Source organism: Papio anubis, chromosome 3 (assembly GCF_008728515.1).
Source record: "Papio anubis isolate 15944 chromosome 3, Panubis1.0, whole genome shotgun sequence".
Taxonomy (NCBI): domain Eukaryota; kingdom Metazoa; phylum Chordata; class Mammalia; order Primates; family Cercopithecidae; genus Papio; species Papio anubis.
In genome coordinates, this window is record NC_044978.1 from 62866402 (window position 1) to 62894316 (window position 27915).

At 36.3% G+C, this 27915-nt stretch overlaps 1 long non-coding RNA gene across 1 annotated transcript; it reads left to right on the forward strand.

Annotated features, from left to right (window-relative positions):
- On the forward strand, positions 1-27602 carry LOC108585982. Its single transcript, XR_001902617.3, has 3 exons — positions 1-556; positions 4248-4363; positions 26417-27602. It is a non-coding gene; the product is annotated as an uncharacterized LOC108585982 (long non-coding RNA).
- Positions 27603-27915: the final 313 nt, after the last annotated feature.

The window sequence follows — 27915 nt, forward strand, 5'->3', positions numbered from 1 at the left end:
AGTTAAGTATTATAAGTATTTGACCTGCTTTTAAATTTATACAGCTATTATAAGAGGAACAAATATTATTTAAATTATAATATTATTACTTGTGATAATACAAGTAAACAAAAATAATAGCTAACATTTATTGAATACTGGTTATGTTTGAGGTACTATTATGTTAAACATTTTATGCAAATAATTTTTTAATCAAGGTTAAAAGAAGAGCTGCAGTTTAGCATGGTTAAATAACTTGTTGAAGATTTTGTAACAATTCAGTTGTAGAAGGGTCTATAATCAAAACCACTATGCTAGAGAAACATGAAGTAGAAAATAAAAGTTATCAGCCATACTGGGAACCACTGCTAATATGTACAGAATGAGCCTCGGTGCTGAAAACCACTGGTAGTGGTGTCATAATGTGCAGGTCATTGTGAAGGCCATTGTTGGTGGTGTCCCAGTGTGAAGGGGCCACTGTGGTGGTCTGTCCAGTGGGTCCTCTAGAAGACAGCATTCCTGTTTCGAAGAGCTCATGCACTTAACCAGAAAGACCATCATTAGGGTATTACTTGGGGTAAGGCTGGGCATGGTGGCTCATGCCTGCAATTCCAGCGCTTTGAGAGGTCAAGGCGGGAGGATCACTTGAACTCAGGAGTGTGAGACGAGCCTGGGAAACATAGTGAGACTCTGTCTCTACAAAGTATAAACAACAACTACAACAAAAACAAACAAACAAAAACTTAGCCAGGTGTATAGTGGCTCATGTCTGTAGTCCCAGGTACTTGAGAGGCTGAAGTAGGAGGATCACTTGAGCCTGGAAGGTCGAGGTTACAGTGAACTATGATTGCACCACTGCATGCCAGTCTGGGCAAAAGAGTGAGACCCTGGCTTAAATAAATAAATAAGTAGTATTCCTTGGGGTAAATGGTGCTATATAGGCCATCTAGTGCAGATAATCATTAAGATAGACAAGAGTAAAGCAGTTAATAGTTATTTGCGCTTTACAAATACTACAAAAACAAAATTAGCTACCATATATTAAACACTTATTATGTTCCTGGTTGTGCTAAGCAATGTGAGTGTATTCGTGAGTGCGTGTCTGTGTTTTTTGCATTTGTGGGTGTATGTTCATGTATGTATGATTGTCTTTTTATTAAGTCTATAAAGTTGCCTCATTTTAGAGAGAAAAAAATAAGGCTCAGAGATCAAAAGAATTGTACCAAAAATTATTTGCCTCACTGATAGCACAGTAGAAGAAAATTTAATTTGGATTCAGGTATGTTTGAATATTTCTCTGCCACCTTCTAGGTATAAACTTGTGCCAGTTTCTTACTTGCATAAGTAAGGAATACTTAATATCATACTTAATATCTGTTTCTACCTTAATGAAATTCAGATAGTAACATCTAACTTAAACAGGTTGTATAAAATGTAATGAGGTACTGTATGTAAAACTATACAGTGCATTGCATACAGAGAGTAGAACCTTGTTTCCATATTTCCCAAGTCCAGGTACTCTACTTCCAAAACACGAGCAAATAGATTTAACTTCCTAGTATTCTGAGGAATTATGTGGGAAAGGATTACATTCAAATAGGAGATAACAGTGTTGGTAATAAATTATTTCCTCAACAATCAGTTTAAGTAAAAAATTAGCATCGTGTTCATTTACTGTGCCTTTCTTCTAGAGAAGCAGCATCCATAGGCAAGACCGCACCTTCGCTGCAGAGCTACTGCTTGTGACTAGTGTGTGCATCTGGGGCACTGCTTGTTTACTTACAATATGCAGCAGGACATGAAGACTGAAGACACCACAGTTTGCCCACGTTTCACACTCACTACATATTTAGAAATATTAAGTCATCTCCCGATCTGCTTCACCAAGAGCATCAAGCTCAAGTAAAATGGGCTTGATAAATTCAGTGATAATTTGAAAGCTGTGTCAAAAGCACATTTTACTGAAATGGAAATACTAATAAAACTGAGGACTCAGAGGGAGTCCATTATCCTCCTCACCAAGTTTGCAGAAAAACTGCCTCTCATTAGTTTTCATCCCCTGGTGGATTCGGGCTATTTTTGCGGTCTGGGTTTGAAAAAAGTGTCTAGGACTACCTGCCAAGGAGGAGCAGGAGCTTTGTTCAAGCGACTTGCTCATCACATGAGGTAATGGGACATCTGTTTGGACAGTCTAAGCTGAGATGGCAGATGCTGCTGCAAACTAAGTATTTGGAGAAACAACAACAAAAATAAAGAGAAAGCAACTTTAAAAACAATCCCTCTTCGGCACAGATTCACAGGCTGCTGCCAAAGACTCTCAGAGAGCTGTCTGCACATCCCAAACATGATGGAGCAGCTCTGATGCATAGCAGATCTCAAGACTAGCTGAAAGGATTAGTTGAAAAGAACTTAAAAAAATACGGCCAATTCGTTGCAACATTAGAACATTCAAAGTGATATTCTTAACTGGTGTAACTTCTGGCAAATGGCAAACTTTGCTTTATGGCTGTGTTCAGCAGAAAAGGGTTACACAATCCTTATTAAGGTTGAGAACTGCCAGATATCATTCCACCTCTACTCTTTCTGGGCCTCCTTTTTCTGGAAGGTTCATGTTCTATATCTGGAACAATTTTAAACTAAGCAACACGTTTTTCTTTAATTTTTAATCTGCCCTTCAGACTGTCCATCCATGAATCAATTTCTCCTTCCATTCTTCCACCCATCCATTTATTCATCCATCCATCCACCCATCCATCCATTACAATTGTCTGCCAACAAACTGTATATTTAGACTTGTTTTCACTTCCTAGTTACATTAATTCAAATTATATATTTTAAAACAAGTCATTTAATATGTTGATATATTCATTTTTGGGGTATTAATGAGAGTTAGTCAAAACTAGTTTTAATTAATGAAGACTATTATATGTACATGTACCTACAGAAAACAGAAAAAGATAGTAGCCACTTTTACTGATGTAAAATGAGATCTCATTGTGCTTTTGATTTGCATTTCCTTGATACTTAGTGATACTGAATATATTTTCATATACCTGTTGGCCATTTGCATTTTCTCATATGGTTATTGACATAAGGAGAAACTGACAAGTGATGGAATGAATGTGGAGAAATGGGAATACCTGTATACCGTTTGTAGAAGTGTGAATTAGTACAGCAACTATGGAAAACAGTATGAAGGTTCCTCAAAAGACTAAAAATTGAACTACCATATGCTCTAGCAATCCCACTCTTGAATGTATATCTAGAAGAAAAGAAATCAGTGCATCAAAGAGATATCTGCACTTCCAGGTTTATTGCAGCATTATTCACAATAGCCAAGATAAGTAATCAACTTTAGTATCCATCATTGGATAAATGGATACAGAAAATATATTATGTATACACAATGCAATATTATTCAGCCATAAAAAGAATCCAATCTTGTCATTTGCATCAATGTGGATGGAACTAGAGGACCTTATATGAAGTGAAATAAGACAGACACAGAAGGACAAAGTTTGTGTGTTCTCATGTGTGGGAACTAGAAAAATCTGATCTCATAGAGATAGAGTAGAATGATGGTTACCAGAAACTGGGAAGGGTAGGGGGAAGAAGAGATGAAGAGAGGCTAGTTAATGGGTAGAAAACACAGTTAGATAAGAGGAATAAGTTCCAGGGTAGGATAGCACAGTAGGATGAGTATAAGTAAAAAGAATTTACAGTATATTTCAAAATAGCTAGAAGAGAAGATTTGGAATGTTTCCAACACAAAGGAATGATGAATGGTTGAGGTGACGGATACCCTAGTTATTCTGATTTGATTATTACACATTGTATACATATATCAGAATATCACATGTGTTCCATAGATACATATAACTATTATGCATCAATTTTTAAAAAAGAAATAAAAAACAGAAAGAGAGCACTAGCTTTTTTTCCAGGCAAATATTAGGCATTCTATGTTTAAGGTAACTTTATAACTGTGCTTTCTCGGAGAATGCCTTTTTTTGCAAGTTAACCTTGCATTCTGTCTAGTTTAACGTTTGTTCTAAATTTTTCATTTTTAACATTTGTATTAAAATAAGCTTTAATGGATTTGACATCTCCCCCACTGTACTTTGAGTTTCTGTTGTGGTTTCAAACAGTCATACGTGAGATAGCTGGGCAGTAAAAATAATTCTTATTTTAACATGTAGTTCTAAGCATAAGCTGATTAGTAATGATAAAATAATAGTAACCATCCTCTCCCCCACATTTCTTTATAGATAAAGATGAACTAAACCTCTCTAAAAGGAAGCATAAAATGCTTGCTGATAAAGTGAAGTGTCCTCAGCTATATATGAATTGTCTAGGGACTGCTAACTCCTGATGCCCAGTCATGGTAGGAGATATTTTTTTTCTTAGTTTGGTTTGTTTGGTGACCTGTTTTTATTTTCTTAGGAAGGAAACAACTAAGGGCTCAGCCATATAACAGGTACTCCTGGGGTGAAAATGCCAAAAATCCAGTTATTATATCCAGGCCACTTGCCATGTAGATTCCTTCTTTCTTAGACCACACAAATAAGCCCCGTTTTACTGCTTATTTTTAGTAAACTATCACCAAAAATGTATTGTACAATGACAGCTAAGCAAAGTGTACACTTAAGTAGTACTTTCACACACACCCAAATGCAGGAAATTTCAAGTTCCTTGCTACTGCGGAGAGCCCAATAAAGTATGGAGAAGACAGATTTGCTATTTTTTTAAAAAGGCATTTATAAAGAGGAAGGTATGATATTGGAGAGATAAGAGTAAACAAAGAAAAACTGATCCTAGAACTAATGTTCCCTCCCCTTCATGACGATTGAGCCTGAGAGATTCATCTAATATCTACATAGAATATGCATACCTTGTTGGCATGATGGGGGAAAGTAGGCAGCCTTAGGGAAGCCCTTCATCAGTGAGGTGAAGAGAAGAAGAAAGGCATATTGCTGTGGCTTGGGATTTGTGTTATTACAGGACGTTTGGAAACTAGACTTGAAGCTGGTCCAACAACCTGGCCAATGTGACTCCAGGTGAGACAGAGACAACCTAAACATCACACTCCTCAATTTCCCACCAGTACAGGGTCATATTATTGGGTGAAATAAATAGTTACGCCCTTGTTGTCATTAAAATGATCCATAGTGTTAAGGTTGAGAATCAGATGTAAGACATAGGTGAAAATGAAGAGTCCTGACAGGGGAACAACAGCCCCATCCAGAGGCCTAGGGAGAAGAAACCAGAATATTCCATTGTAACCAAGGATCAAACTCAAAGAATTTGTGCTGCCAAGATAGTCAGGTTTTATTTTCTAAAGAGTACAGCGCAAAGGTATTCCCTAAAATTATGAGAATGTGGTATTGCCTAAAAGATCATGAAGGTGTTAGTTTGCCAGTAATCAGAGTGATTGAGGAACATGAGAAAATATAGCTAAGTGTATATGAAATATGCATGATAAATAAGAGTTGAGCAGCTGTGCTGTAGGGTTTACAAAGAACGCTCTAAGCATTCTTACTACATCATTTAGTTACACATTGTACAATGTAGACCTATAATCATGTATATAATTATTTAAATATATACATAAATTAGTATTTTTAATGTTATGAATCTTTCATTAAGATGCCCAAATTTTTTCAAAAAATGTATGTTTAATGAAAAACTTGAGATAAAATATTTGTTGACATGAATCAACCAATATGAAGACTGCACTGATGAAATAAAAACCAAGACAATGCTGACAAAGCCTCAAACAGTAATTTAAACTTTAGTAATTATTCTTAGAAGATTTTAGCAATGATGAACATGGCCTGCTGCAGAAAGCGTATATAAATCATTCTGTCTGCATGATCTTTGGTGTGTATTAAATAATTTTCTAAATTAATGTTGCTTATTTTTTGTTCAAAGTGTGTGTGTCTATGCACAGAGGTACGGAAATGGATGCAATGGCCATGAATTCATATTAACAGAAAATTTTGCCAACTCTTTTATATCTGCATCATCAGATGCTTCCAAAAGAAAATCAGCACACTCTAACAACAATTAATTTTTTCCCATTCCAAGTCACAGAATCAAGAATTCACTTTTAAAGAATTATTCTACTGAAAATGAAACCTCTGAAATTAGTATGTGTCCTATTATAAATTCAATGAATAATTTCACATTAAGATAAGGTATGTGTGTTTGCAGTGATAATGCAAATACATATATGGAAGAGCATGGCAATGAAGTAAAAACCATGTCCTTACTAAATTGGAAAACTTGTTACTGGTTTGAAGCAGCACATAATTCAGAATTTTTGCCAAACAATGAAAGCTCTAGTTGGCCACAGTTCAGCATGACTGGAGAAGCCTCAAAAACTTACAATCATGGCGGAAAGTGAAGGGGAAGCAAGGCATCTTCTTCACAATGCAGCAGGAAGGAGAAGTGCCAAGTGAAGGGGAAAGAGCTCCTTATAAAACCATCGGATTTTGTGAGAATTCCCTCACTATCATAAGGGTAGCATGGAGGAAACCACCCCCAGGATATTATCTCCACCTGGTCTCTCCCTTGACATGTAGGGATTATGAGGATTACAGTTCAAGATGAGATTTGAGTGAGGACAGAAAGCCTAACCGTATCGTGTGCATAAATACTTGTAATTTTTTGAAAATGTCTTTTAAATAGAACTTTATAAGACCAACTATATATTACAATATTTTGTTAATAAGTATTTCAAAATTATATAATTTTAATTGCTTTAAATGCACCCTTTTACCCTCAAAGGTGTCATAGTTTGTTCAACAAATTCTATAGTTATTGTATTTGATACGCTAACATTTGAAATTGCCAGTTTCTGTGAAGTAAATGTATCATTCATATATATATATATATATATATATATATATATATATATTTTTTTTTTTTTTTTTGAGACGAAGTCTTGCTCTGTGGCCCAAGCTGGAGTGCAGTGGCCAGATCTCAGCTCACTGCAAGCTCCGCCTCCCGGGTTTACGCCATTCTCCTGCCTCAGCCTCCCGAATAGCTGGGACTACAGGCGCCCGCCACCTCGCCCGGCTAGTTTTTTGTATTTTTTAGTAGAGACGGGGTTTCACCGTGTTAGCCAGGATGGTCTCGATCTGCTGACCTCGTGATCCGCCCGTCTCGGCCTCCCAAAGTGCTAGGATTACAGGCTTGAGCCACCGCGCCTGGCCGTATCATATATATTTTAACTGTAAGAAAATTAACACTGAGAGAAGATAATTTCTCTAAAGATTTACTTTAAAATCTTTCCTCTAACCCATGATTACTGTATTTCCTTTAAACTGAATGATTGCTTGATTTATTAAATCTCTAAAGAAGCATTTATTCAGGGGGCTACAAGATGACATGCTCTATTCTAGGTTACAGAGTTCGAAAGTGACAAAGTACAATTATTTCCTAAGAAAAGCTCACAGTCTAATGAAGAAGATTTAAATATAAGACGGAATATTATAATGGGCTTGTGGAGATAAATCATGGGTGTTTATGTATGATCCAGTTAATCTTTACAGCAAGTGGGGTTAGGAAAGAAATAATGATGAAGCCATATGTTTTATCTCTACATTATTATTTTTTCCAGTAAAATGTCAAACAAAAATTGAAGATTGCATGAAACATGTGTATATGTATATGTACAATTAAAAAATAATTATACCAAAAGCACATATTGAACAACCATGCAAGTTAAATAATATATTGACAGAAACTCAGTAGTCTCCAGGATTCCAACCAACAGTTATACTGACTTTTTTTGAAAATTGTTTTAACATATGGGTATATATAACAAATAATATACTTTTATCTGGTTTTAGACACCATGCGTGGAATCATACAGTAATGTAAAGGTATTCTTTTGCATGACCTTGCCATACACTTTGGAATAGGCCTGTGAAAATGCCTACCAATTTCACTCTGCATGATTATGACAATCTGGAGAGTGGCAGATGAATTGATTCTCACTACCTTCTTTTGAAAGCTGAAATGAGAAAATCACAATATTACTATGAATTGTCACCATTACCATTCCTGGGGGAATTGTTAGAACTATACCAGGCCCTGATGAAAAAATAGCTTGTAGTATAAGTAACATGCAGACTTAGCTCAAAAGAAGTGGTTGTGAACTGAGGATAAATTCACTATATTTGCTACAGTTTGAATGGGCCCCTCCAAAACATATGTTGGAACTTAAAACCAGGGAGGGACCTGGTGGGAGATGTTGTAGTGGTATTTAGAGGTGAGATGGCTTTTTGGGAAATGATTAAGTCATAAAGGCTCTGACCTCAAGAATGGATAAGTGCCTTATACAAAGGGCTGGTGGGAATTAGCTTAGGCCATTTTTGCCCTTATGCTTCCACCATGTGAGGACTCCAAGAGAAGATGCCATCTATTAAATGGGCCCTTGCCAGACACAAATCCTGCCAGTGCCTTGATCTTGAACTTTCCAGCCTCTCAAACTGTGAGAAATAAATTTCTGCCATTTATTTATTTATTTATTTATTTATTTATTTATTTTGTTGTTGTTGTTGTTGTTGTTTTGAGATGGGTTCTCACTCTGTGGCCCAGGCTGGAGTGCAATGGCATGGTCTTGGCTGGTGCTGAGGTTTGGGCTTCCATTGATCCTGTCACCCAAATAGTGAATATAGTACCCAATAGATAGTTTTTCAACCCTAGCTACCCTCCTTGTCTTCTCCACTTTGGGATTCCCAAGTGTCTATTGTTCCCATCTTTATATCCATGTGTGCCCAATATTTGGCTTCCACTTATGAGTGAGAACATGTGGTATTTGGTTTTCTGTTCCTGCATTAATTTGCTTGGGATAATGGCCTCCAGCTGCATCCACGTTGCTGCATTAGATGCGATTTCATTCTTTTTATGGTTCAATAGTATTCCGTGGTATACCTGTACCACATTTGTTTTATCCATTCCACTCTTGATGGGCATTTTGTTTGGTTCCATGTGTTTGCTATTGTGAATAGTGCTGTGATAAACATGTGGGTGCAGGTGTCATTTTGGTAGAATAATTTATTTTCCATTGGGTGTATATCCAGTAATGAAATTTCTAGATAGGTCGGTAAGTCTACTTTTAGTTCTTTGAGAAATCTCCAAACTGCTTTTCATAGTATCTGAAATAATTTATATTCTTACAGTGTATAAGCATTCTCTTTTTTCTGCAGCCTCTAAACATCTGTTATTGTCTGACTTTTTGATAATGGCCATTCTGATTTACATCAGATAAAAATCTTTTGGTCATGATGTATAGTTCTCTGATGATTAGTAATGATGAGCATTTTTTTCATATGTTTGTTGGATGTGATGTTTGCATATCTTTTTTTTTTTTTTCTTGAGATGGAGTTGCTCTGTTGCCCTGGTTGGAGTGCAGTGGCATGATCTTGGCTCACTACAACCTCCACCTCCTGGGTTTAAGTGATTCCCCTGCCTCAGACTCCCAAGTAGTTGGGATTACAGGCATGTGCCACCACGCCAGCTAATTTTTTTTTTTTTTTTTGTATTTTTAGTAGAGTCTGGGTTTCACCATATTGACCAGGCTGGTCTCAAACTCCTGAACTCAGGTGATCCACCTGCCTCGGACTCCCCAAGTGCTGGGATTACAAGCATGAGCCACTGTGCCTGGCCTATCTTCTTTTGAGAAGTGTCTGTTCATATGCTTTGCCCACTTTTTAATGGAATTGTTTATTACTTTTTGTTGATGTGTTTATTTCAGATTCTGACAATTAGTCATTTGTCAGATGCATATTTTGCATATATTTTCTCTCCTCTTGTAGGTTGTCTGTTCATTCCATTGATTATCTCTTGTGCTATGCAAAAGCTTTTTAGTAGGTCCCAAATATCAGTTTTTGTCATGTTTGCTATAGAGGACTTAGTCATAAATTATTTGCAAAGGGCAATGTCTGGGTTTTCCTAAGTTTTCTTCTAGGATTTTTATAGTTTGATATCTTACATTTAAGTCTTTAATCCATCTTGAGTTAATCTGTCTAAATGGTAAAAGATAGGAGTAGAGTTTAATTCTTCTACATGTTGTTAGCCACTTTCCCCAGCACCGTTTATTGATGAGGATGTCTTTTGCTTGTTGTTTATTTATTTGACTTTGCCAAAGATTGGTTGCTTCTAGGTGTGTATGGTGTTGTTTCTGGGTTTCCTGTTCTGTTTTATTGTCCTATGTATCTATCTTTGTACCAGTATCATGCTATTTTGGTTACTGTAGGCTTGTATTATATTCTTGTAGTATGTTATGAAGTTGGGTAATGTTATATGTCTGGCTTTGCTCCTGTTTCCTAGGATTGCTTTGGGTATTTGAGCTATTTTTTGTTCCATTTGAAAATTTTAGAATGGCTTTTTTTTTTTTCTAATTCCGTGAAAAATGATGTTGGTAATTTGATGGAAACTGTACTGACTCTGTTTATTGCTTTGGGCAGTATGGACATTTTAAAAATATTGATTCTTCCAATCCATAAGCATGGGATGTCTGACAATTTTTGTGTCATCTATGACTTCTTTTAGCAATGTTTTCTTTTTCTCCTTATACAGATATTTGACTTCCTAGATATTTTTTGTGTGTGTCTGTTGTAGATAGGATTGTGTTCTTTATTTCATTCTCAGTTTGAATGTTATTGATGGATAAAAATGCTATTGATTTTATATTTTTATGTTTTGATTTTGTGTCCTGAAACTTTACTGAAATCACTTATCAGTCTATGAGTCTTTTGGCAGAATCTTTAGGGTTACTAGGTATAGAATCATAACATCAGAAAAGAGAGATAATTTGACTTCCTCTCTTCTTATGTGGAGGCCTTTTATTTCTTTCTCTTGCCCACTTTCTCTTCCTAGGACTACCAATACTATGTTGAATAGGAGTGGTGAGGATGGACATCCTGTCATGATACAATTCTTAGGAGGAATACTTCCAACTTTTGCCCATTCAGTATGATATTGATTGTGGGTTTGTCATAGATGGCCCTTATTATTTTGATGTATGTTCTTTCAGTGCCTACTTTCTTTAGGGTTTTTATACTGAAGGGATGTTGGATTTTATTGAAAGCTTTTTCAACATCTATTGAGATGGTTATATGATTTTGTTTTTAATTCCATTTATGTGATAAAATGCATTTATTGGTTTGCATATGTTGAGCTATCCTTGCATTGCAATAATAAATCCTACTTATAGTGGTGAATTAACTGTTTGATATGCTGTTGAATTCAGTTTGCTAGTATTTTCTTGAGGAATTTTGCATCTGTGTTCATCACAGACATTGGCCTACGGTTTTCTCTTTACATTGAGTGTTTGCCAGGTTTTGGTATTGGGTGTATCTGGTAGAATAAGTGGGGAGTTCCTCTTCCTTGAGTTTTTAAAGTAATTTCAGTAAAATTGGACCAGCTCTTCTTTGTATGTCTGGTAGAATTTGGCTGTGAATCCATTTTCATTTAATTCTGCTTAGGTGGTCAGTCACATTTATTCACTTGCATAGGTTGAATCATCCTTCCATCCCAGGAATAAAGCTCACTTGACTGTGATGGATTATGTTTTTATGTGCTGCTGGATTCAGTTTCCTAGTGTTTTGTTGAATATTGAATATTTTTACATCTATGTTCATCAGGGATATTGGCCTGTAGTTTTCTTTCTTTTTTTTTTTTTTTTTTTTTTTGGTGTGTGTGTGTGTGTCACTTGCAGATTTTGGAATCAGGCTCATACTGGATTCATAGAATAAGTTATGATGGAATTCCTCTTTCTTATTTTTTTTGTAATTGTTTCAGTAGAATTGCTACCAGCTCGTCTTTGCACATCTGGTACAATTTTGCTGCGAGTCCATTTGGCCCAGGGCATTTCTTGGTTGGTAGGTTTTTTTTTTTTTTTTTTTAATTACTGATTCAATGCCATAACTCATTAATGCTTTGTTCAGGTTGCTATTTCTTTCTGGTTCAATCTTGGGAGGTTGTGTGTTTCCAGAAATTTATCTACTTCCTCTAGATTTTCTAGCTTGTGCATATAGAGATTCAGAGTAGTGTCAGAGCATCTTTTATATTCCGTGGGATTGTTTGTTATGTCACCTTTGTCATTTCTAATTGCACTTATTTGGATTTTCTCTCATTTTTTCTTTGTTAATCTAGCTAGTGGTCTACCAGTCTTTTATCCTTTCAAAAAATCAACTTTTCATTTTGTTGATCCTTTGTATGACTTTTTTGTCTCATTTTGTTTAGTTCTGCTCTGTCTTTAGTTATTTCTTTTCTATTGCTAGCTTTAGGTTTAGTTTGTTCTTGTTTTTCTAATTTATTTAGGTAATACGTTATGTTGTTAATTTTAGCTCTTTCTTCTTCTTAATGTAGGTACTGTAAGCTTTCCTCTTAACATTACTTGTGCCAGATCCCAAAGATATTGGTATATTTTGTCTTTATTTTCGTTTGTTTTAAATAATTGTAAATTTCTTCTTTAATTTGGTCATTCTAAGCAAGATATTTAGTTTCTAGGTAACTGTGTAGTTTTATGCGTTCCTCTTGTTACTGATTTCTATTTTTATCCCACTGTGGGCTAAGAAGATGCTTGATACGTTTTCAATATTTTTGAACTTTTTGAGACTTTCTTTATGACTCAGCATGTGGTCAGTATTAGAGTATATTACGTGTGCAGAACAGAGAATGTATATTCTGTAATTGTTGGGTGGAATATTCTGTAAATGTCTATTAGGTCCAATTGATCAAGTCTTGTGTTTAAATATAGATGTCATTTTTAGTTTTTGCCTCAGTCTAATGCTAATGCTAATGCTGTATAATGTTGTCAGTGGGGTGTTAGAAGTCCTTCACTATTATAGTGTGGCTGTCTAAAACATTTTTGGGGGCCTAAGAATAATTGTTTTATAAATCTGGGTGTTCCCATATTGGGTATGTATGTATTTAGCATCAGTAAGCCTTCCTTTAAAATTGAAACCTTTATCATTATGTAATTTTCTTCTTTGTCAATTTGACTGTTGTTGGTTTAAAGTTTGTTTTATCTAAGAATAATGACCCCTGCTTTTTCTCATTTTCGGTTTGCATGATATAACTCTATCCTTTTACTTTGAGCTTATGGGTGTTATTACATGAGCGATGGATCTCTTGAAGACAGCAGGTTGGGCTTTTAAAAAATCCAATTTGCCACTCTGTGTTTTTTACGTGGAGCTTTTAGGCCTCTTACATTCAAGGTTAATATTGATAAGTGAAGATTTGTTCCTGTCGTGGTGTTGACTGAGTTACTCTGTAGTCTTGATTGTATAGTTGCTTTATGGGGTCTGTGATATATGTACTTATTTTTTGGTTTTGTTTTTTTATGAGACAGAGTCTCGCTCTGTCACCCAGGCTGGAGGGCAACCTCTGACTCCCGGATTCAAGCAGTCTCCTGCCTCAGCCTCCCGAGTAGCTGGGACTACAGGCGCACACCACCATGCCCAGCTAATTTTTGTGTTTTTAGTAGAGATGTTTTTCACCATGTTGGCCAGGATGCTCTCGATATCTTGACCTTGTGGTCTGCCTGTCTCGGCCTCCCAAAGTGCTGGTTATGTGTGCTTTTGCATAGCAAGTATTGTTCTTTTGCTCCCATGTTTAGAATTCCCTTAAGCATGTCTTGTAGGGATGAATTCCCTTAGTGATTGCATAATTGATTGTCTAGGAAAGACTTTATTTCTCTTTAGTTTACGAAGCATGGTTTGGTGGTATATGAAATTCCTGGCAGGAGTTTCTTTTCTTTAAGAATGCTGAAAACAGGCTGGGTGCAGTGGTTCATGCCTGTAATCCCAGCATTTTGGGAGGCCAAGGCGGGCGGATCACTTAAGGTCAGGAGTTTGAGACCAGCTTGGCCAAGATGATGAAACCCCATCTCTACTAAAACTACAAAAATGAGCCAGGTGTGGTGGTGCTTGCCTATAATCACAGCTACTTGGGAAGCTGAGGCACGAGAATCACTTGAACCCGGGAGGCGGAGTTGCAGTGAGCCAAGATTGTGCCACCTCACTCCAGCCTGGGTGACAGAGCAAGACTCCATCTCAAAAAAAAAAAAAAAAAAAAAAAAAAAATGCTGAAAAAAGGCTTCAATCTTTCAATCTCATCTGGCCTGTAAGATTTCTGCTGAATAGTCTGCTGTTAGTCAGATGAGATTTCCCCTTATAGTTAATATGGTCCCTTTCTCCAGGTGCCTTTAAGGTGTTTTTTCCTTTTGTGTTAACCTTGGAAAATCTGATGACTATGTGGCTTGGTTATGGTTGTACTGCAGAGAATTTTGCAGGAGTTTTTTTGTATTCCTTATATCTGCAGGTCTACTTCTCTAGTAAGATTAGTGAAACTCCCATGGATTTTATCCTCAAATATATGTTCCAAGTTGTTTACTTTCTGATCTCTCTCAGGAATTTCAATTAGTTGTTGGTTTGGTCGCTTTACATAATCCTACATTTCTTGGAAGCTTTGTTCATTTTTTAAAATTCTTTCTTATTTATCTTTGACTGGATTGATTCAAAGGACTGGTCTCTGAGCTCTGAAATTCTTTCTTCTGCTTCATCTAGTCTGTTTTTAAGGCTTCAAACTGTATTTTGAAATTTCTGCATTAAAATTTTTAATTCCAAAAGTCTGTTTTTTTCTTAATATAACTATGTTGTCTTTCAAATCCTGGATCACTTTTCTGGCTTCATTGGGTTGGGTTTCAACTCTCTCTTGGATCTCGCTGAGTTTCCTTGCCATCTATATTCTAAATTCTGTATCTATCGTTTCAGACATTTCAATTTGGTTAGGATCCATTGCTAGGGAGCTAGTGCAACTCTTTGGAGGTGATAAAACACTGTGACTTTTTGTGTTTCCAGAGTGCTTGCACTGATTCCTTTTTATCAGAGGGAGCTGATACTTATTTTTATTTTTGAATTTGCTGTTGTTTGAATGGGGCTTTTTATGTTTTATTCTTTTGTTCCTTTAGGGTATGAATGTGGTGTACGTTGTGTATGATGGGTTGGCTTCATTTTTGGGTATGTTCCAGTAGGGAGATAGGTTTTGGTAGGGAGGGGGTTTCCCAGGCATTGCTTTTTGTAGTATTTGTTTGGTGGTGTAATTCAGCTGTAATCCAATAGGTGATGCATAATGGTAAGAGTCAATAGGTAGGCTCTTAGCAATAGCTGCCCACTGAAGGGCCAGAGAAGCCTGAAAAGCACCACCCCCCAGCTCACCCTCACCTTCAGCCCCAGTAGAGCTGCTGGAGAATCTCAGTAAGTATCCTCTTTTAGCACATGCTTAGCAGGTCCCAATTCGAAGAGCCACTGCCTTGTCTGCAACAGTGCATTAGGGAGGGAAGGGGAGGAGCAAGAGATGACTCCCAGCCCATTCAGAAGCCTTGGTGGTGCCCCCTTCAGTGACTAGTGCCATGTTCATGTTTCCTTTGTCCCAAGACTGACACTGATGAGCTGTACTACCTCACACTTTAGGGACCAGCTGCACTGAGGGTTAGGACACCACAGGACCTGAAACTCCCTGGTGACCTACTGGCTCCCTGTGCTTGCCAGAGTCAAATCTGGTCACAGGGTATATTAGCACGTGGTCTGGTAACACAATAGCTTAGGGGTGGAAGACTACTGGGCAAGGAAGTGGCACCACAGTTGTACCATCAGAATGGTGCCCACAGACTAGGGCTTTCAGCCCAGCAGGCAACCATGGGGCCTTCCTAGCTAGTGTTCCCCTGACTTGGTGGGTCTCCCTCCAGCCCCTACCCCACAGCAGCCCCCACCAGCTAAGGCTTGCTCCATTTGCACTCAGATTGCTAAGCTGTTTTAGGTGTTTCAGGCCATGGGACTCCTTGAGGGAGAATTCTTGGCTATCAGGTCACACACTTCCCAGGCTGGTCTTGAGAGGGGAGGAGGGCCCTGCTCCTCCTCTGGCACACAAACCCACATCACACTCCTCTATGTGGGGCAGTAGAGACTGTGCTGTGGACACCCTCCCTTGGGAACAGTGAGGCAGGCAGTCTTGGGAGGGACCTGCAGGTAATGGGGAACATGGAACAAATGCACCTCGATCCAGCAGCAATGATGGTGGGGCCTGTCCTGGGCCCTGCCCTCTCCTAGCTGGCAGACAGCAGTGATTGTGGCTGCTCAGTACAAGGTGGAGAGCCTTGGAGATGGGCACGTATGTTCACGCGATGCTTCATCTGTACAACACAGCAAAGCCTTCTGGGCTCCATGCTGGTTCAAGCTGGCCTCTGTTTGTTCTCCGAGCAGCTCCCCTTATCAATCCAACTGTCTGTTGGGGTCAGAGCCACCCCGCCAGTCCAGCTCTTTGTGGGAGTCATGGGAACTCCTGTAACTAAGATCTCATGAGTCCATTGCAGGAATGTAGTGACCCCAGGAGTGTAGTGAGTAGTTCCTTCACTCATCCTCTCCTTCAGTCCAGTCTGGGTCCAGGGGCTGGTCTGGGAACCCAGCAACGATGAGCAGTGTGCCTTCCTCCTTCCCTTTTAATCCATGGTGTCTGTGTCCCCTCTATTGACCCTCAGTATTTTCTCCCCAAAGATCTGTTTGAATTGTGAAGGTTTCTTGATATTTCGGTTCCTCTTCATGGAAGAGGGGCCCTCCAGTGGCTTCTGGTTGGCCATCTTGCCCCTGACTCCTTATTTATCTTACAATGAAAGCTTGTACCCTTTGATGCATATCTCTCCATTTCCTCTACCTTCGGACCCCTGGTAACCTCCATTCAATTCTTTGCTTCTACAAGTTTGACATTTTTAGTTTCCACATATCATTGAGATCATGAAGTATTTGTCTTTCTGCATCTGGCTTATTTAGTTTAGCATAATGTCTTCCAGGTTCATCCAGGCTGTTACAAATGGCAATATTTCCTCTTTTAATGGTCGAATAATATTCCACTCTATGTGAAAAATATTATCACACACATAGAGTGGAATATTATTCAGTCATAAAAACATACACAAAAACACAGAGACTCATGAATATGTGTGTGTGTTTGTGTCTGCATATAAATATTTTCTCTATCCATTTCTCCACAATGGACACATAGATTGTGTCCATATCTTGGCTATTGTGAACAATGCTGCAATGAACATGAAGGTGCAGATAGCTCTCCAACATACTGATTTCATTTCCTTTGGATACATACCCAGAAGTGGGACTGCTGGATTGTATGGTAGTTCTATTTTTAATTTTTGGGGAACCTCCACACTGTTTTCAGTAGATAGAAAAGCTGTCATCACAACTCCATGTTTAAAAGTATATGAAGGCACTTAAGGAATGCACACATAAGAATTCATTGAAGAAATCAGAGTAGAGTTAATGTCCTCAGTACATGCATTCAAAATTCTCAATTTTTCATAAGTTAGGCACACAAACGTAGGCTTGACTGAGTAGATATGAAACTGTTTGGTATTTATTAGAATTTATGCAATTGCCTCTCTTCAGACTTTAGAAGTGTATCCATGAACTCATCAGATATCCTGTCTTTCTAAAAAAATTACAGAATATTATGATAGAAATTTTAAATTTTAATACGCCATTATTAAAGTGCTTTTGAAGTGGAGGCTGAGAAAGACACTATCTGTAATAACTAGAACAGTTGTCATTCAAATAATTGTAGACAGATTGCCATATCTCTTAAAACAACTTTGCTAGATATTAAATGTCTGTGAGTCTAAAAGACAAGCAGAGAAGTATAATCAGCTCAGGAAACAATTGTATGCATAATAGCTAAAAAGGCAATGATGAATAATGCATATGTTGTTATTTACATAATTACTTGCATTTGGGTTTTTTATATTTGTCTGCTTCTCTAGGATAAGATAGGATGCTGTAAAAGCCATGAGATTAAAATAAATATGATTACATAAATAACTCATTCTTTTGAAGACTCATTTTTGCCAGTGATATAATATTATATGGAATTTGTCTGAGGACATGGAGTTCTTGAGATCTCCAACTCAAGATAAGATATCCTGAAAATTTAACCCTAACGTATTGTCTTTTTGTTATATCTTACTTACTTTTTTTTTTTTTTTTTTTTTTTTTGAGACCAAGTTTCACTCTTGTTGCCCAGGCTGGAGTGCAGTGGCACGATCTCGGCTCACCAAACTTCTGCCTCCCGGGTTCAAGCGATTTTCCTGCTTCAGCCTCCCTAGTAGCTGGGATTACAGGTGCCCGCCACCATGCCTAGCTAATTTTTTATATTTTTTTAGTAGGGACGGGTTTCACTACGTTGGCCAGGCTGGTCTCCAACTCCTAATTTCAGGTGATCCACCAGCTTCAGCCTCCTAAAGTGCTGGGATTACAGGCGTGAGACACCATGCCCGGCTTACTTAAATTTTACACACACTACTTGGGCACCAAAAAAGGGCAGGAGTTTCATTCTCTTAAAGATATAGATGTGCCTTTTGCACAGCTGACTCCCTTGGGACCTTGACTTTGCCTGTGAAATCCCAACAACCTTTCTCTTTTGTTTTTCACTGTGATCCAGCTGAACAGAATTGTATCCAATAGTTGGTGAACAGAAATTCCTTTTTACAGTGTTTAGAAAGTGTTTAAAGGGACCAAAACTGGATAAAACCCAAAATATAATTTAAAAAGAGTTTTCTGAAATGTCATATACTTTATGTCTAAGGGTCTTACCAGAGTTTAGGAGCTTGCCTTTCTCCATAACTTGTTTTCATGTACTTATTGTTTAATCAGCTGATTGACTGATAAACATTGGTACTTATATGTATTTGTAAGTTGTGGCAAATGTGTTCTTTCTGAACTTCAGAGTCTTGCCATTACTATCAGCTTGATGTACTGGTTCTTTATTTGCTTATTTCTTACTCTTTGACTCAACTCCCACCCAACACGCACTTTTTTTGTTAATTCGCCATATACATTCAGTCGTATAATGTGTGTGTGCTTGTGGCTATCCTTTAAATGGTATCTATGGTCACTTCAATCAGCATGTTAGCATATAGCAATAATAAAATGATAAAACATCTGCAGAAAGGTTTTCTATGAATTTTTCATGTAAATCTTAAAATATAGAAAACTATGCTAATTTCTATTATACTTTCCTCTAATGTACTGTTGCCTCACTTTCGTCTATTATTTATTCTTATAAATATTTTACTAAAAAATTAAAAATTATATAATGATATTAATCTAGTAATGTGCAGCCAACATATTTTACACAGCATTGAAACCTACATAAATGGGTTAGGGAAAATGCTGTGAATTTGGGAAGAATAAGCAGAATAAAATTGGTTTAAATCATGGTTCTAATGTTTACCACTGCCATCAGCATGTGTCTTAAAGCTAAAATGAGATAATCAACTGATACCCATCATAGCAATTTTTCCAGTTTTTAAATTTACAACTGCAAGTCTCTTACTCATCTAGGAATGGGCTAAACCTCATTTTTAATAGAGATAGCTAGAAGTGAAAATTCATATTTGAATTCCTTTAGTAAAGATTAATAAAGTGAAATCCAAGTGAACAATAAAAAGAAAACAAAGCAAACAAACAAATGTTTATTCTCTTTCTCATAGATACATTAATAGTAATGTATTCATTACTGACATGAATGCAAACCATTGTTTCGAACGCATGCATCTAAAATTTTGTTTATATATTGAGCAAGGTTAGTAAATGAAAAGTTGCTAGTTAATACGTATGACAAGAATTTGTGAAATTATATGAACAAGCCCTACCACAATCAGATAACCACGGCAACAGCATTGCTTCATGACACTTTCTCACTAGGAGAGTCCATTGCCAGGAGGAAAATTGTCTCTTATATTTACTGCTCAACACTGAACTTGGAAAAGTTGTTGGAAATGTATGTAGAAAGAACACAAGTATGTGACAATTATATGTTTATTTTAAACATATGAAAAAATTAGGTGAATAAGTGACATATTTGATATCTCTAATAATATCTATTATGGTAATATTACATGTAATTACATATTAATGGTACATAAATAATATATATTATAATATATATAATTACATATTAATAGTACATAATATGTATTATATAATATTATGTATAATTTATATAATATTTTGTGTGTGTGTGTATATATATATATATAAAACCAAACTTTATTCTAAAAGGATTCAATTGTAACTGGAAAATGATGGAAAATAATACATTAGTAATTTTAAAAATGATTACAGATGGAAACAATGGTTGAATGACTAAGTAGGAGCAAGGACGCCTTAAGTAAAATGAACACATCTTGAAGCCAGGAGTGAGGCATGATGGACAGTGGTGCCATCCAAAGATTAGTTTTAGTTCTTCTATGGGCACATTGTAGGATTATATTTTCATGCTTCCTTAAAGTTAGGTAGGGGCAAGTGAATAGATTTGGTCAATAAAATGTGAGCACAAGTGACATTTGTTATTTCTGAGAGGAAGTTTGAGAGCCACTGAATACTTTTCCATTCTTTCTTGTCTTGTGCCATGATGATCAGCAACGTTTGTGATGCTTAATGTTCTTTCATCATATTTCCAAAAGAAAAATATGCTAAGGTAGATGCATAGCATGAGTAGAAAATAAACTTTTGGGCTGGTCAGGGTGGTTCATGCCTGTAATCCCAACATTTTGGGAGGCTGAGGTGAATGGATTCCTTGAGCCCAGGAGTTCGAGACCAGCTTGGGCAACATGGCGAAACCTCATATCTACAAAAATGCAAAAATTATCAGGGCAGTTGTCCTGTTATCCCAGCTACACGCTACTCTGGAGGCTGAGGTGGGAGGATCACCTAAGTACGCAGGAAGGTCAAGACTGCAGTGAGACATGAATGTGCCACTGCAGGCCAGCCTGGGTGACAGAGTGAGACCCTGTCTCAAAAAGTAAAATAAAATAAACTGCTGTTTTAAGGTTCTGTGATTTGGGATTGTTCATTACTATTGCAAAATCTAGCCTCACCTGAATAATATATAAGGTTGTACACAAAATCCATGGTGTGAAATCCTCAATGACTAATAGAAGTGATTTGAAAATTGAGTTCTGGATTTTCTAGAAAACAACACAAAATGGGAAACCTGTTATATCAAATTTTTATAAGAAGTTCACACTAAAGATCCTGGTAGTTGAAGAAGGGCATAGTTATCAGGCTTTATAGCTATTGTCACACTGTTTCTCTTTAAACAGAGAAGTTCTTTGCTGATCTTTTGTCATTTTGTATTTCCCTGACTTTAGTATAAAATATTTTCCAGGGAATAAATTCAAGTTACTTTTGTAATTCCTTCACCCTTACAATCAAATCTTGGACATGATGCCCAGCATAGCCAGACCTTGGTGGCAGGAGATTAGGGTCTCTTTAAATGCTATCATTGAGACCCTCTGAGTTGATAGCTGACTAGAGTTTGTTGGTTTCTTTGTTAAGGGAGGCAATCACAATTTATACCTTGAACTAACTCCAACATCTTTGTAATTACAAAATTATACGTTTCAAATACTAGCACTATTCCATAAGCTATTGAACCCTTTTCATTCTAATCCCCAATATTAAAAAAAATTAATTATTATGGGCATATAATAGTTGTATATACTTATGGGGTACATGTGATGTTTTGGTATAGACATAAAATGTGTAATGTATGTCGGGGGGGGTTGGGAATCCATCACCTCAAGCATTTATCATTTCATTGTGAAACATTCCAAATTCATCTTTCAGTTATTTTCAAGCACTAGAGAGACACACAGTAATTGTCAGGCCACAGTGCACCAGCTATTGTCTACCCCATTTGTCACCAGCCATTGGACACTTGTGGTCATGTGAGCAATAAGTGATCCAGTCCCACAAGTCCATCCTTAGAACCTGCTTTCTAGGACCATTTGTGGTAATAGTTGTCCTAGGTTTGGTTTCCCAGAAGCCAGCCTTGAGATAAGAGTTTGAGTGAAAAAGTTTATTTGGCAGTTTTCCCTACAAGGCACCCATAGTGGGTGGGGTGGGGAAGTGAGACAGATTAGGGCTGAAATCCAATCAGGATTCATTATTAAGCAGATTATTACTGTGGGCGTTAAGGGATCCATCCTTCAGAGTCCCTCTTTGAGACTGTACTGAGTACAATTCAGAATTGTTTCTCCTGGGGTTGTGGAAGTTGGGGTATTCATAGAACAAGACTTTTTTCTGTAATTGGTTGAGAATTTCTTTCTGATAATCCCAGGTGTCATGGCCTACCTCATCTGAAGGCAAAGATCTGCTGTCAGAAAGAAACCCTCAGATTCTTGTGGCAGTATGGTGAAGGCTTACAGTGTAGACTGCTTGTAGACTGGACATAGGCTATGCACCAAAACTCATGGACTCGAGCAATCCTCCTACCTTAGTCTCCCAAAGTGCTAGGATTACAGACTAGAGCTCCAGTGCTTGGCCTAAGTAATAGTTTTTATATTTTTGGTTTTTTACATGTCTTTTTTGTTCATGTATTCTTAATGGCTTTTCATACAACAGCATTGATTTAACCAAGCAAAAATAAATTCAATTAGTTTTCCTTCCAAGATGATAGCACTTCCTGCTCTCCTACTTACTGGGCATATGGTCTGAGATATGGAGGAATAGAAAGGACAAGAAAGAGAACTAGAGAATCCAGTCTACTATAAGCTTTTCTTTAGTTATTGTCCGAAATTATTACTGAATAATCCAACATAGTCCAGCAGACCCTTAATCTCTTAGCTGTGCCCTTGCATTCTGTACCCCTTTAAATGCCTCAGTGATATTCTGTACTCTGATTTCATGTTATCACTTTATTCAGTCTATTTTCACATGCTTGTTTATTGTTCCTCAGGCCAGATAATTGAGCCAGGGTGGTGGAATTATAGCATTTAACAATTATTATACTAAGTGAGAAAATTTTCTTGGAAACAGAGTAACTTCGGCCAGGCATGGTGGCTCACTTCTGTAATCCCAGCACTTTGGGAGGCTTAGGTGGGAAGATCATGAGGTCAGGAGATTGAGACCATCCTGAACAACATGGTGAAACGCCATCTCTACTAAAAATACAAAAATTAGCTGAGTGTGGTGGCATACGCTGTAGTTCCAGCTACTTGGGAGACTGAGGCAGGATAATTGCTTGAACCCAGGAGGCAGAGGTTGCAGTGAGCCAAGATCATGCCACTGCATTCCAGCCTGCCAACAGGATAAGACTCCGTCTTAAAAAAAAGAAAAAAAAAACTAGAGTAACTTTTTAACTCAAAATTTTAGGCTTATTTTGTTGTTCTATTCTTAAAGCATTTATTATTGACTACAGAACCTATTTTGTAATATTAGTAATTGCTCAGAAACATATATTTTGATGAAAAACATCTATTTAAATAATATAGAACATGTACGTTTGTATCTGTATGTGTTTCTATACATAGAAGCACATTACTAAATACCCCACTGTGAAAATCTTAATGTGTATTACTAAACACATATTTTAAACCTGAACTTCCCAAGTGTAGATTTAACAGTAAAATTAGAAAATTTTAGAAGACAGAATTAAAATATTTAAAGGTAAGAATAAAGAAAACTTGCATAGTAGGAGGTAAAATTAAGCAATAGAACTGTTTTCCAGGATATTTCTAGAATTCTTGATTACTAAAAAAAGTGAATGTATATATGTGTATATACATATATATATATCATTCTACATAAGGAACAGGACTGAGTTTATACTCACTAGATATAAAAGTCCTTATATTTCTTAGTGTGAATTATCTTGTTGGGAATATTTTGTCATTTGAGAAATATTAAAGTTATGCTAATAAATTATGCACATTCTTCAATTAAGTTTGACACTGCATAACACACATGTATAATTGATCTTCATTCAGATTAAAATAAACTGTAAATAGCAAAGAAGAGTACATTGGGTGTTTAGTCTCAGGTGAGCATTAAGTTCAAATAAACCCCATTACTTTTCAATATTATTTCACAAATGATTGCAATATGCAATATTATCAGATCGTATTCCTGGGTTTGTAAGAATGGATAGCTTATCTAGCTAATAACAGGCCATGCATATTTTTTACCAAAAATGTTACTAATATTAGCAGTAGAGTAAGTGGATAATTTGCTCTGTTTAACCCAATACTAATTTATTGAACTATCGGTCATCTTTAACAATTTACTATGTATTCATTATAAAGTGGAAGTGTTAAATGGGTTTTTGATGGAATAAGGACAAGAGGAAAGTGGATCCTTTTTAAAGTAGGGTAAAAAAATGTAATCATTGGAAGAAAGATCTCTAAAACTTATATTGACTTGCTTAGAAAATATTGTTTTTCTAAAATTCTTTATGTTATATGATTTACTTTAACAAAATCACTTTAAAATCTAGTATAACCTATTTCATTCTCTAGTCCCCTCACAGTTTTATCTCATGATTTGGTGTATGAAGGTTTTATTTTGAATATAAGGAATCAACTCGAGCCAGCTTAAACATATAGACAGTCCAACAAAGAAATTGACTATATGTAGACTAAGTTTTGTCTGTAGCTTTTAAAATGAAATTTGAGGCAGAAATTCAAGTGGGCATCGTTGAGAGAAAGTGAAACGAAAAACAGGAACAAAAAGAATCATGTGAAATGTAAAATGTAAACCCTCCAACTCTCCTCTGTCTCTCATTGTCGATTAATGTTTCTGAGATGAGCTTTCTGTTACTTGGTTAACATGGCAGAAAATGGCTGCCCATAAATCCTGAGTTTGTCTATCTCCACCATTCAAATGTCTTCCCCTTAGATATCCTCCTTGAACTTGCCAGCTATTGAATCTTCCATGAGTAAGTCATCAACCCATCTTTCAGGACAGAATTAAGTCTTGTGGGGAGTTACTTCTAATCACCCAACTGTGGCATAGTTCATACCTAAATGTGTTTTCATATACTAGAGATTCCTAAATGGTTATTTTGAGCTTACAGCCTCCTTCTTACTATATTTTATCAGTGGATGAATGGTATATAGGTATGTGGCTGGGACATTTATGCACCTAGTGTTTTGGTCTTTAAACACCTAATGCAGGTAAATGTAGGCCAGGGTACATAAGCTCTCTGGCCCTATAATCATTCTGAGATATATTTCTGATTTGTTTGTGCAATCATCTGTGAAGCTTGCCACAAGATAGTTGAGTACAGAGGATTTGAATATTAAAGAAGAGAGTTGGCTAATTCAATATGTAATTTCTGATAAAGAGATTTTCATAAATTGTTTTCCAATGTTCAGTCATCCTTTTTTCTTCCAAACATACTTGCTTGAATTATATTTTGCCTCTGTTATTTTCCATTATGCAAATGAGTGGTATATGGGTATGGGGCAGGGGCATTTAAATACCTGGTATTTATGCAAATGAAAAACTGCTCACCAGTGATTAAAAGGCCTTGGTTGAATTTGGCTGAATACTAAGCAGCCATTTTTAGGTCAATATCCAACAGCACATGCACAGTTCACCATGCTTCATTAGAGAACATTTTTCATTTGCTCATTAGTTTTTGGTGCAACCTATTTTGAAACTGGGCAAAGGTTTTCATTCTAAGCTGTCTGTAATTAAAATACATTTCTGCAGCCTTTCTGTCTATTTAAATATACCTTCTAACATTTTACTACCTGAATCTGGAGAACAGGCCATAAAACATTAAATATGAGAAAACTGGGAAATGTAACACACTATAAATGCATGAAGGTAGGAGTTCAAAATGTGTGGACATAAAGATTTTATTTCATTACATAGATTTAAATGAAGAGTGTGTTATGTGGATCTTTGCTTTCAAAGTGAACTATCATTTTTAAGCAAGAAGAAGAAAATGCTTGACCATTATGAAGAAAACATTACATCTTAAGAACAATTCAAAAGAACCAAGATAATGGCTATGTAATAATAAGCAAAAAACTCCGAATTTCCTCCCCAAATCCCAACACGCGTGTTGCAAATTTTTTTTAAAAGTATATAGTGTTTCTTGTTTTTGTTTAAAAATTTCTCCTTGAAAGGTAATAAAAGATGATTTGTGTGTGTGTGTGTGTGTGTGTGTGTGTGTGTGTGTCTGGCATAAATAGTAAAATTATCTAAAATATATATGATACATCTTAGATAAACTTGTTTTTTAAGGGCACATTTTAAATACTGTTTCATGCTTTTCTGTGTGAGTTTAAAAATGGTTTCCATTTTATCTCATATAAGTCCTATGTTGTCTTATTATTATCTTCTATTCTTAAATGAGGAATCTCAGACTAGAAAAGCAAAGGAATGACTTAACCAGAGCCACACAGAAAGTAAGTACAAAAGTCTCCAGACACTAAATTTATCGAACTTGAGTAAATTATTTGATGGTGCTTTAAATCACAGAGAAGGTCCTGCATTATTATAGCAATATCAGTATTGAAAAGTGTTTAACACTAAACACAGCCTTTTATGATTTTTTGTAGAACTGGTAATGCTTCTAGTGGTAATGACAATGCTGAAGAAAATCCGACTGGTAGTATACTAGAAAAACACTCCAGGATCATGTGCTGCCTAAGATGCCTGTTGAAACATGCAGAGAACTAAAAAGCAAGACAAAACAAAAACCAACAACGAAAAATAAATCAAAACCAAAACAAACAAAACAAATTTAATGTGTGTTAGAAAATTGATACTAAGTAATGAGTTGGATTTAACTGTGTGTGCATTTGAATGATGAGCATAAAGTATTTCAAAGGGAAGACAGTAAGTGTGGGATCACAAAATAACTTCAGGAACTCCAGGTGAAATGAATTTGTAATTTTTGGGGTAACACATTTACCTTGAGCTAAGTAGAGATAGACGAAAAAGAATTTGCTCTAAGAAAGTAAATAATCTCTAAACTAGCTATATTCTATGAAATGTATACAATTTTAAACAGTAAAATGGTTTTCTACCAAGTATTATATAGTAGAAAAATACACTTAAATTTAGATTTAAGTTTTTCCCTCGATCCTTAAGTCCATTCACTACACTAGAAAAAGAGGATTAATCACATCTTCTACTGTGAAAAATCTCACGTTTTTCCAGATAATAGCCCATAATTGACTTAAAGGAGAAGCACTGGTCTGCCAGCTGTGTGAAATCTAAATACCTCATGTGTTAGACTGGAAATGAGTATCTGCCCACAGATGTGTGAATAAAATACAGTTTGTAAAAGCATTTTATGAACTTCAAAGCACTATACAAATGACAACTATTATTTTTAGTGAACTGTGATATGGAAATATATTAGAAATAAAGTTTTCCTAGTGGCCTTTCCAAATAAATCATTATAATCTCATGAATAATTATAAGAGCTTCCATGTATTCATTCTGAGTCTGCTGGGTATACTTGTTTTTGGTCTTTAAGATACGTTTTTTTGCAGTTGCCAGTCCAAAATGTCTGGGACAAGTATAATTAAAATAAAAAAAAATTGTCATACTCTTTTCATAATTATGTTAATACTTTATCTTCATAAATGTCTATGTTTCTCTCTTTTCTGAAATTTAGCAGGCTGTTACTGAAACCACTGGTGATATTGCCTTCTTTAAAATTTTAGCATAAATATGAGCATTTGAAAGGTTCTTCTGCATTATTATTGTAGATACTGAATTCATTTATACACTCAATTCACCTTTTAGCTTTTATTAAATTTACAAGGTTTATATTTTTTTTTATAAAGAGTGATTTATTGGCTTTTATATAAAACATCATTTAAAACTCAGTAGATAAAATAAATAGTGAGCCTTCACAATAAATGTCACACCTGATTTTGTTGTTTATGGAAAACTAAATTTCCTTTTTCTTTTTTTTTTTTTTTTTTTTTGAGATGGAGTCTTGCACTGTCCTCCAGGCTGGAGTGCAGTGGTGCGATCTCGGCTCACTGCAACCTCTGCCTCGCAGGTTCAAGCGATTCTCCTGCCTCAGCCTCCCAAATAGCTG